An 8994-nucleotide genomic window follows, 5' to 3' on the forward strand; every position below is an offset into this window, starting at 1 on the left:
TGAAGGTAACTGGGTTTCATTTGGGCACTATGAAGGTAACTGGGTTTCATTTGGGACTCCCTGCTTTTCCATCCCAATGGGATCATGTACAGTGGCAGTGTTCCAGTGTTGCCTAGACAGACTGTCCTCTCCTTCCTTCTAGGGTGCCTCACAGTAAACCCCACACCTTGTCTCTGATGAGGGGTGTGGTCACAATGGCTGACACAAGAATAAATCAGTATTTGATCCAGATCCTTGATCGTTCTAGTCCTTTAAAAGTCGCTATATTCATGGATATTAAGCCCATGTATTTTAAGTATATTCATGGATATTAAGCCCATGTTTGCCACAGCATGATATAAGTATGAGGCGTGTTGTGAGGTCATTGTGGGGATGTGTGTGACTGCGTGGTCAGCAGGAGTGGTCTGGTGGTGATGGGGGAAACTGGGGGTTATTGGGACTGTGGAGGGAGGAGACTATTGACTGTGATGAGTGAGACTGCATCCCTGCCTAGCACTTCAACGGGGGAGAGAGAGCGATTGGGCCTTGACTGAGTCACTCTGATCTGCCCATTGGCACCCCTCATCTCTCTCCACTGTGAAGGCTGATCCAACGGGTGTTTCTGTCTCGTCTCTCTCCACTGTGAAGGCTGATCCAACGGGTGTTTCTGTCTCGTCTCTCTCCACTGTGAAGGTTGATCCAACGGGTGTTTCTGTCTCGTCTCTCTCCACTGTGAAGGTTGATCCAACGGGTGTTTCTGTCTCGTCTCTCTCTCCACTGTGAAGGCTGATCCAACGGGTGTTTCTGTCTCGTCTCTCTCCACTGTGAAGGCTGATCCAACGGGTGTTTCTGTCTCGTCTCTCTCTCCACTGTGAAGGCTGATCCAACGGGTGTTTCTGTCTCATCTCTCTCCACTGTGAAGGCTGATCCAACGGGTGTTTCTGTCTCGTCTCTCTCCACTGTGAAGGCTGATCCAACGGGTGTTTCTGTCTCGTCTCTCTCCACTGTGAATGCTGGTCCAACGGGTGTTTCTGTCTCGTCTCTCTCTCCACTGTGAAGGTTGATCCAACGGGTGTTTCTGTCTCGTCTCTCTCTCCACTGTGAAGGCTGATCCAACGGGTGTTTCTGTCTCGTGTGTCTCTACAAATGTAAAGGTTGTTTCAAAGAGTGCTTGTGTCTCTATAAAGGTACCCGTGGGCTCCTGAGTGACGCAGCGGTATAAGGCACTGCAATTCAGTGCTAGAGGCGTCACTACAGACCCTTGTTCGATTCCAGGTTGTATTACAACCAGTCGGGATTGGGAGTCCCATAGGGCGGCACACGATTGGCCCATCGTCTGGGTTAGGATTTGGTCGGGTATGTTAAATAAAACACATGAAATACGTGTCTTGGCTCGAACTTGTTTGTGAGCATTTCTCTCCACTTGCTGCTCACAGATGTTTAATATTGTAATAGTTAACATTAAACAGACTAGTATGTTCATTTATATTATGTTGTATGAATTGGAGGGTTACTAAAATCATTATTAGTTTATGCAAATGTTAAAAATAAGGAAAAAGCATCTCTTTCATAAACTTGTTTATTTTCAGTACAGTCGTGGCCAAAAGTTTTGAGAATGACACAAATATAAATTTCCACAAAGTTTGCTGCTTCAGTGTCTTTAGATATTTTTGTCAGATGTTACTATGGAATACTGAAGTATAATTACATGCATTTCATAAGTGTAAAAATTACATGAAGTTTATGCAAAGAGTCAATATTTGCAGTGTTGACCCTTCTTGTTCAAGACCTCTCCAATCCACCCTGGCATGCTGTCAATTAACTTTTGGGCCACATCCTGACTGATGGCAGCCCATTCTTGCATAATCAATGCTTGGAGTTTGTCCGAATTTGTGGGGTTTTGTTTGTCCACCTGCCTCTTGAGGATTGAGCACAAGTTTTCAATGGGATTAAGGTCTGTGGAGTTTCCTGGCCATGGACCCAAAATATCTATGTTTTGTTCCCCGAGCCACTTAGTTATCACTTTTGCCTTATGGCAAGGTGCTCCATCATGCTGGAAAAGGCATTGTTTGTCAGCAAACTGTTCCTGGATGGTTGGGAGAAGTTGCTCTCGGAGGATGTGTTGGTACCATTATTTATTCAAGGCTGTGTTCTTAGGCAAAATTGTGAGTGAGCCCACTCCCTTGGCTGAGAAGCAACCCCACACATGAATGGTCTCAGGATGCTGTACTGTTGGCATGACACAGGACTGATGGTAGCGCTCACCTTGTCTTCTCCGGACAAGCTTTTTTCCGGATGCCCCAAACAATCGTAAAGGGGATTCATCAGAGAAAATGACTTTACCCCAGTCCTCAGCAGTCCAATCCCTGTACCTTTTGCAGAATATCAGTCTGTCCCTGATGTTTTTCCTGGAGAGAAGTGGCTTCTTTGCTGCCCTTCTTGACACCAGGACATCCTCCAAAAGTCTTTGCCTCACTGTGCGTGCAGATCACTCACACCTGCCTGCTGCTATTCCTGAGAAAACTCTGTACTGGTGGTGCCCCAATCCCACAGCTGAATCAACTTTAGGAGACGGTCCTGACGCTTGCTGGACTTTCTTGGGCGCCCTGAAGCCTTCTTCACAACAATTGAACCACTTTCCTTGAAGTTCTTGATGATGTGATAAATGGTTGATTTAGGGTGCAATCTTACTGGCAGCAATATCCTTGCCTGTGAAGCCCTTTTTGTGCAAAGCAATGATGACGGCACGTGTTTCCTTGCAGGTAACAATGATTGACAAAGGAAGAACAATGATTCCAAGCACCACCCTCCTTTTGAAGCTTCCAGTCTGTTATTCAAACTCAATCAGCATGACAGAGTGATCTCCAGCCTTGTCCTTGTCAACTCTCACACCTGTGTTAACGAGACAATCGCTGACATGATGTCAGCTGGTCTTTTTGTGGCAGAGCTGAAATGCAAAGGAAATGTTTGTTTGGGGATTCTGTTAATTTTCATTTATCCGTTAATTTTCATTTATTATTCTGACATTTCACATTCTTAAAATAAAGTGGTGATCCTAAAACAGGGATTTTTTGTTTACTAGGATTAAATGTCAGGAATTGTGAAAACTGAGTTAAAATGTATTTGGCTAAGGTGTATGTAATCTTCCGACTTCAACTGGACTTTTTGGTTTGTACTCAATAGTATTTTCTGTATTTCATTAAACAGTTCATTAAATCATAACTAAAATTACATTATTGTGCAGATCTTTTGTTTTAAATTATTGTCTGTTTTGAGCTTAAAGGGATACTCATTGACAAACCTAATGGCAACATCAACAGTCACTTTGCTTGTACAGTGTAATTTTCATCAAATATCATTTTTTTAGTCCCAAATTGGATGCAAATGAAGTCTGTGGTTGAACCAGAGAGTGAAGGAGGTGGGACAGCAAGGCATGAAAGTGATTCATTAGTAACAAGATTGGGATAATGAAAGCATGTGTTTTAGGGGAATTCTGATTGGTTTTTCAGTCACTTCAAAAGCCCTGGCACCTTTTGGCTAGAGCGCTGAGGTGTCAGGGATACCGGGCATCCTGGTATCTGTTCAGTCAGAGAGCAGAGGAGAGTCACCTGTACTTGTTCTTCCTGAACATGTTGGCAGTGCTAACACACTGAAGACACTGGCAGCGAGGAGTAGTTTATTATTTTACACTAGCTAGTCATACCGAAACCTCTGCCAGCTGCTGGTTTTGTCATCTTGCACTTACTGCCTTCATCTCCCATGATGTTATGCAGGAGATGGCAATCTTTACATGAGAAGAAATCATTAGAATGCTCTTCCTGTGGCCACTGCTATGTTCTCTATTCTTTAAACAAGGTCACTGCAGTACAGTAGACACATCATTTGGACAGATTATTATTATTATTCGTTTTCATTATCACTACTACTTGGAATAACGTCTCTGATCTCTCAAACAACAGAGTAGAGAAGTGACTTTGCTGTGGGCACTGGGAAGAGGAGACTGGGGCCTTACTTGAACATGAGAGTGCTCATTGAAGTTGTCAGAAGAGAGGTTTTCAAAAGAGGAAGGGAGACTTGCAGAGAGTTGGAGCACCTTTGCAGATGTTTGTCTTGAAAATAAATCTCCAAGCGTGTGTGTGTTTAAGGACGTGACCGTATTCTAATGAGTCCTGCGTTGTTCTGCAGAGCTCTTGAAGTGTGTCAGTGAAGCTGGGGAACAGATGTCCCCTGGGAGTCCTCCGCTGCCTCTCCCCTGAGCCGCCAGCAACACAAGTAAGGGCCTCCACTTTCTTCTCCCTGTTGGGCTATTCTATTGCATAGAGTTTTGGCACACAATACAATGAACAGGAACTATATATAACCCTTTAAATATATCATTGCAGTTGTGGATCCTTTCACCTTTATGAAATGCAGACAGTATTTTGCATAATTACAGACAGATGATGAATCTTTTTGTAGGGAGGATTGTGTAACATGCAAGGTTAGAACATAACTTATTGTCAGATTTGAAACCTGCCCAGTTAGATACCCATGTTCACCTCAGCCAATTTGTCTTTTCACTATTCCACCATAGTGGGTGTTTAACTGCCTATACCCTATGAATTAAGAATGCTTTTGACTGCGTACTGATGTTGGCTATCCTATCACTGAAGGCAAGTTTGAGGGAGGTAGTTGTTGAATTCCATGAGATTGACCAGAATTCCATGAGATGGGCCAGAATTCCATGAGATGGGCCAGAATTCCATGAGATGGGCCAGAATTCCATGAGATGGGCCAGAATTCCATGAGATTGACCAGAATTCCATGAGATGGGCCAGAATTCCATGAGATGGGCCAGAATTCCATGAGATGGACCAGAATTCCATGATGGGCCAGAATTCCATGAGATGGGCCAGAATTCCATGAGATGGACCAGAATTCCATGAGATGGGCCAGAATTCCATGAGATGGACCAGAATTCCATGAGATGGGCCAGAATTCCATGAGTTGGGCCAGAATTCCATGAGATGGGCCAGAATTCCATGAGTTGGGCCAGAATTCCATGAGATGGGCCAGAATTCCATGAGTTGGGCCAGAATTCCATGAGATAGGCCCTTTTGAAAGCCCTCGTCGAGGTAGAATACAAAGGTGCATTTTGGGAATGTGGTTGTACACTGAGTTAATTATTTATTGCTAATTTAGTTTAGCGGCCAGCTATCTAAACTTGTTATCATGGTTGAATTACTGTCTGGGGGGCCCCCATTGATTTTGTTAGTCAGTCTCACTCAGATATATTAAAAACTGGAAACATTTCTCTCCACCCTAAGGCAAAATGTGTAAAATTGCAGAAAATCGTCTGTAAAACAGTTATTTGTCCTCTCCGTCCCATGGTAAATTAGTAGAATTGCATGAAATGAGTTATAAAATTGCTAAATATTCTCTGCACCCCACGGCAAAACTCTACACCCCCCCCATCAAAGTTGCCCATCCCTGAGATAGACAAAAAAATAGCTATAGTAAGTTTGGGAATAATGTGCACAGTAAAATGTAATCACAATCAGAAATGTAAAAAGAAACAATGGCATCTGAATGTTATTTACAATTCAGGAGCTTAATAATTCATGTTGACCATATGTATTTGACAATAAAAGTGATAAAAGATGGCATGCTCACTGCAATTTCCATTTTGCCTAATGTATTATTAGTCTAATGTCGCCATCTAGTGGGTAGTCGTAGAACAGGGGCGGGTACTGCACACATTCTGTGGTTACAGGTCATATGGTCATTGTCATTTGTTTATGACAGTTTTATACAGGATTTAGGACGGGAGATTGATGAAAAATGTTGTGATAATGGGAAACTAACCATTGCCTTGTTTTGCTATGACAAAACTGCTTGTTTTGTCAACACTTTTTTATTTTATTTTATTTTTTAGGGTGTATAAATCATTGTGACAAGTAAACTAGTTGCGTTCCTTTCAATGCCAAACAATTATTTATTTATGACAAATCCCACCCAATTGTTGTGGTTTTTAACAATGCTGCTCGCGACAACAATTGAAATCGTTCCCAAACATTCCCTGACGATTTGTTTATCATAACTACCAACAATCAATCAGTTTTTTTTTGGGGGGGGGGGGGGGGGTTGATGTCTGTCACAAAGGTTTTCTCTCAAATTGAGCCAGCTTGCTAATATTTGCAACAATGGATAAGCATTCCAAGCGAAGAGCTCAAATTACATTCAAGAGAAGTGAACAAAGTAAAAACGAAGATGACAGTAAAGAAAAATGCCAATGAAAGAGAGGACCCTGCATCTTCAGCAGTGAAGCATGGAGGTGGTGGGGAACAGGAGAGGCTGATGGGTAGGCCTAAAGGCTGTGGAAGTTCTGGAAATAGTTACGCGGTTCCAGTCAGGCCTAAAGTTATTTCCAAAGCTGATAAATGTGGTGGTGGTGATGGGCATCTAATGTCCACAAGTTCAACACACCTCAAGGAAGACATTCAAGGTCGACCAGTTTACATTTGAAAAGGAGAGGGCATCATCATCATCAGCCAGTAAACAGAGTAAAGCCAAATCTGATCATCCCGTGAACTCTCAAGTGCAGGTCATCAAGGGGAAGATCCTCACACCTGCTCCAGGTCAGGCCAAAGTAAACGTTGTTTGAGAACCAACAACGCATCGTCAAGGATGTCCACCTGCAGCTCCCACTATAGACTTTTCCAAACCGATCCATGTTGTTCACGAAAATGGGACGACCTTCACAGTATTGGATGGTAAAGCCATAACGCTCAGTAAAGTTCCATATCCACCAGCTGTTCATGTGAGGGATCCACCACCTCCAGTAAAGGTGAACACTAGAGGGATGAATCTCACCATGTCAACATCCGACGCAGGTATGAATACGAGCATACTTAAATTATACATACGGATGTTTTATACTTTTCAGCACATCATTTTCACCTATTGAGTTCATTCACAAACCAATAAACAATGTGAAGATTTTCCTTCTAGAAAATCTGGAAGTAACATGGAGAATGGACAGAAATGGCTATATCAAGAGGCCTATGAATGAGTTCATGGTCTGGGCGAGAGTCCACAGGCCTGTCCAAGTCCAACCCAACAGCCAACAATGCAGACGTAAGTGTGCAGCTAGGAGCAGAGTGGAGCAAGCTCACTGAGGAAGAGAAGAGGCCCTACTATGAGAAAGCATGTCAACATAGCCCAGGCTGTCTACTTACTCACGCCATTCAAGTCCATTTAGTATAATTATTGTTTCATATATTTATTATATTTCAAAATTCATATAACTAACCTTTACTTGCATCTCAATTGTGTATTCAAAATCTTCACCCTTAATCATCACAGGTTGGATCTATCAGCTCAGACCTGGAAAAAGAAAGTGCTACGCTTCTGTGATATCCTTCACCCTTCAACCGTCCTGCTGCTCTGCAGGGACAAGTGTTCCTGGGGGCGTAGTCTTGTCCCATGACCGTGATGACAATGGTCACCAATACCACCATCTCCTCTGTTGCATACACACGGGCTGCAGATAAAGCAATAGCTCACTGTCTGGCTATCCCTCACCAGACACACTTTCAGTTAGTGCACATATATATAAAAACATAAACATACAGATTTTAGTCTCTCCATACATCAAATACACAGACTACAAAAACACACTTTTATCAACATGACAAATCTAAATGTTTTAATAGAGATGGATGGCATTATTTACATTTTTTATTTATTTAACTAGGCAAGCCAGTTAATAACAAATTCTTATTTACAATTACGGCCTACCCCAGACGATGCTGGGCCAATTGTGCACCGCCCTATGGGACTCCCAATCACGGCTGGATGTGATACAGCCTGGATTTGAACCAGGGACTGTAGTCACACCTCTTGCACTGAGATGCAGTGCTTTAGACCACTGCGCCGCTCAGGAGCCACAGCATCTGCTATAACAGTAAACTGGAATAATACATTGCAGTATGAAGCTTAATACAGTAGTTGTTTTGGTCTTCGCCCAGGCTCTAATGTCCAGGGTGATGCAGCAGCAGCCTCTCAGAGTACCAGTCTCCATATTCTCCCAGACTACTGCTTGCCCACATCCCCACCCAACAGCCACTACCTCTGGTGGTAAGCCTGGAGAACGCAAGCGTGAAGCCAGACACTCTGGCAGCAACCTTGAAGAAGCTCTTAAACCCAGGAAAATCAGCAGTCAACAGGCATACTACAAATCTGCCAGTGTGATTCCCTCTACAAGCTTGCCACCCAGCTCCAAATGTCTCCAAATACCACTCTCTAACCTGGTTTACCCAGACATGTATCCTCCATCTCCCATGCCACATCCGGTGGGCCTCTTCCCCACCCCTCGCTTCCCATTTGCTCCGCCCAACTTCATGTCTGGACCCCAGTTTTATCCACCAGGGTAAGCAATGCATGCTGTTTCATGTTGAATACCAATTAAGTACTACAGTATGTAAGTATGCTGTTTGATGTTTTATAATTGTGCAGGTTAGTGGTGAAAATTGAACTATGGTCTTTTGAAACGCCATCATCCCGAGATTGTCTTTTTTTTCCCATATTATACCCTTACCCACACTCCCCATACTCCCATACTCCCACACTCCCATACTCCTACCCAGGTCTCCAACCCCATGAGTTCTCAAACCCCATGATTAATCCTATGTCTAATCCGGACTACCCCTATGAGGACAACTACCATCAGCATGAGTCCACGTTCTCCCTTCCCAACAGAGACTGACCATTTCGTCAGAGAGGAGGAGGGGGGGGGGGGGGGGGGGCGGCACAGAGATGTCAAGGTCAAGGGTAGACCCCCACTACCTCTGAGCTCCTGGTTTAGGTCCCACCACTGGATGTGCATGACCTGGAGAACGTCTTCACCAATTCTGCGCCAGAGAACCCTGCCAGTGTCTAAGAGGTCCAAGTCACCAACGATGAGGACAGGGAAGAAGTACGCGTGATGAGAATTCTCTAGGGTCAAACCGAAGTGACATCCTTTAGTAAAATCCA

The 8994-nt window shown here is 43.7% G+C and overlaps 1 pseudogene; it reads left to right on the plus strand.

Annotated features, from left to right (window-relative positions):
- The first annotated feature begins 6228 nt into the window (after nucleotides 1–6228).
- LOC110534846 (uncharacterized) lies at nucleotides 6229–8725 on the plus strand (annotated as a pseudogene).
- Nucleotides 8726–8994: the final 269 nt, after the last annotated feature.

Source organism: Oncorhynchus mykiss, chromosome 10 (genome assembly GCF_057628025.1).
Source record: "Oncorhynchus mykiss isolate SJ-2025 chromosome 10, ASM5762802v1, whole genome shotgun sequence".
Taxonomy (NCBI): domain Eukaryota; kingdom Metazoa; phylum Chordata; class Actinopteri; order Salmoniformes; family Salmonidae; genus Oncorhynchus; species Oncorhynchus mykiss.